Here is a 2,990-nt window from a genome sequence, read left to right as displayed (position 1 = left end):
TAAAAAAAATCAATCACAACTTGTTTTTTAACAATATTAATAAAGTGATAGCCTTTAAAAGTAGTCATTTTCTGAAAAATTGGTCTATTTTTAAAAATTCATGTCTGACATGCCTCCCCCTTTTTCTTGATCACATGTCAAAAACCCTAAATCATTAAATTTTCGCAAAAGGTGATATCTTTGGCTTTAAATTTGTAAGTACAGTGTTTTCACAATGAAACATGACAAGTAAAGGGCACCTAAAGCAAAAAAAGTACTCAAAAATGGATTTTCCATGTTGCCATAGGGAAATGCTTATATGTCCTTAACCGCAGTAATGAAAGTGAGTTTTTCCTCATTTCTAATCAAATTTTTGCTCAAATTTACACAAAACTTGATTTCAAGTGCTGATTACCACCATGTTTAGGTAAATATAGCCCTCAAAGTTAAATATTTGATATTTTTACTAAATTTTCTACACATTTCACAAGATAGGACATAAAATTCAGCCAAAAAGACCAATTTTTTATAATTTGGACCTATAACTTAAAAAAATGCATATTTTGAAGGATTTTTGTAGTGCATTCCTCTCATAGCAAAGTTTACAAGATCTTCAAGTAGCTTAAAGCTATTCCAAGAAACTTTTCATTTTGCCATGGCCTAAGCTTAAGGCTAAAAACCACTAATTCCACTTCCCATAGGCTTCTATGCTAATTTCACAATATTCAATGGCTTCTCTGGACTTTACCTTAACTTTAACCTGCAGAGGACTATATATCAGCATGATTCTACACATGTCAGCTCACAATCCTCAGAATGGCATGTGGGGTTAGCAGACTTGCAGTGCAGTACTGGTCACCGGAAGTGAAGGGTCTATAAATAGCATGTGAAATCCCAGTGTTTTCACAAGATAGGGGTATATTTAAAAATCATTATGGAGATTAGGCTTCACATCACAAGAAGCAAAATGCACCTATAAAATGTACAGAAATGTTTTTCCTTTCAGAAACTGTTTAAATTTTTTAAATGAGATGAGAACTTTTTTCACAGCACTATGAGGAACAGGGGTAATTTCTGCGTAGGACTATTTTTGCGTACGTTCCAAATGCTCATTGGTTGAATTGGTGGTCTGTAACCTATACCACAATGGTCAGACTTGGATTGACTTTGGGGGTAAATACTTGAACTTTTCGGAAATTAGGGGCCAAACGGGGATCAGAAACATGCATTTTCCTTATATTAAGGCAATAACTTTTTATTTTATTTTTGGGCTGATTTGGTGAATTTTTTTAGTGGATTCCACATGAAAATCCTTGCCTGCATTTTTCATCAGATTTCAGATATCTCTTGCAGTGTTGGAGTTATAAGGCGTCAAATGAGCCACACTCTAAACAATCGCCTTTTTTAATGTTTGGTCTGATTTTGAAATTCCCTGACTGCATTTGTCAATCATATTTCAGGTATCTTTTCAGTTTTCCAGTAATAAGGGGTCAAAGGGGCCACTCTCCAAAAAAATGGACATTTTAATTTTTGGTCTGATTTTAAAAATTTGTAATTAAATTTCTAATTTTGTGCTTAATTGTATCCAAACCAATTGTTGTGTCCTTTACTTAAGTGTGTCAAAAACTTGTTATAATGTGTCCACTGTTGCCCCAACTGTTCAGGGTTTGACCACTTTGGCCATATCAAGCTGCACTCTACAAAGTTCTTTATTTACTGAATTTAAACAAGATGGCTGCCAGAGGCTTCTGATTGCACAATCTTCAAAGATCTTCAAAGATCAACTCCTCAGCAGGCCTATCTTATTATACTGAATTTAAACAAGATGGCTGCCAGAGGCTTCTGATTACACAATCTTTGAAGATCAACTCCTCAGCAGCCATAAGTGGCAATGCTATGAAACTTTATAAAGTTAATAACCTCAAACCTCAATGCCCTCTACAACTTATCAACTTTTTGTGTGGCTCAGCGAGTGGAGTTGCCTTTGAAACCTATTGGGGAAGAACATTTCAGCCTATATCTCTGCTTTTACTAAATCAATAGAAACCAATCTTTGCAGAAATAACAAAAGACTCAAATTAAAATGTGATAAAATTTTGGTTCTGCTTGATTAAACAAGATGGCCACCAGTCTGACCAGAGGCAATTTAAGCTTCTGACTAGTCATTATTCAAAGATCAACTCCTCAGAATGAAAGGTGCCAATGTTTTTACTTCATAGGGTATTGAAATCAATGCCCTCAAAAAACAATCCACATTTGTGTAGCTTAGGTTGCTCAGGGGATGGCTGTGGCCACTCAAAGTTGCCATAAAATCTGATACTGAAACACAATTCTACCTAGACTCTGCCTTTATGTACATGTAGCTTACATGTGGTTCAGTGGATAGCAGGTATGATTTGAGTATAGATAACTCTATAAAGATTGTTTTTTGTATGATCATATGATAACACTCTACGAGCGATTCAGGCTCTTAAAGGTCCTCAAGTTTTTATTTGCTATTATTGTGTGATAAAAATGGTTGTTACACTCCTTGAGACATTAAGGTTTCCTGCACCCATAATACTTAGACGCAGGCTAAACACTCACCAAATGCACAATAAATGCTCCTTGCTTGGATTGAAATATATGATAAATGAACATTCTTAAAGTGTGTATAAATTAAATGCACAATAAATGAACGCTCTGAACAAGTGTTAAAAAGCCCAAAAGGCAATGCTTATAGTGTGTATTGAAATGCACTATAAAAATGATAATTGTTACAATAAATGGAAAAATGCAAACTTGAAATTTAATTAATAAAATAAATACAAAAAATAATAACAGTAAAAATCAATGAAAATATAAAAATAAAGGCTGAAAAAAAAATATTATAATGAATTTACAAAAATAAACGAACATTTTACATGAAGGCTTCTGTTAAATGTGTGCCTATTGCACAAGGCTCAGCCAAAACATGATAAACAAATGCATGAATGCTAAAATGAGAGACATGAATGTTACAAGGAGTGTAC

The 2,990-nt window shown here is 33.9% G+C and overlaps 1 protein-coding gene across 3 annotated transcripts in view; it reads left to right on the top strand.

The window, feature by feature from the left end:
- The window catches only part of LOC148597701 (uncharacterized), a 32,888-nt gene that overhangs the window by 11,284 nt on the left and 18,614 nt on the right, over positions 1-2,990 (top strand). The window lies entirely within an intron of this gene.

The sequence above is a fragment of the Perna viridis genome, chromosome 14 (assembly GCF_037379345.1).
Source record: "Perna viridis isolate PV_CMFRI_1.1 ecotype Kerala chromosome 14, ASM3737934v1, whole genome shotgun sequence".
In the NCBI taxonomy this organism is placed as follows: domain Eukaryota; kingdom Metazoa; phylum Mollusca; class Bivalvia; order Mytilida; family Mytilidae; genus Perna; species Perna viridis.
The sequence above is the reverse complement of the archived record's forward strand: the minus strand, read 5'-3'. Positions and strand labels throughout refer to the sequence as shown.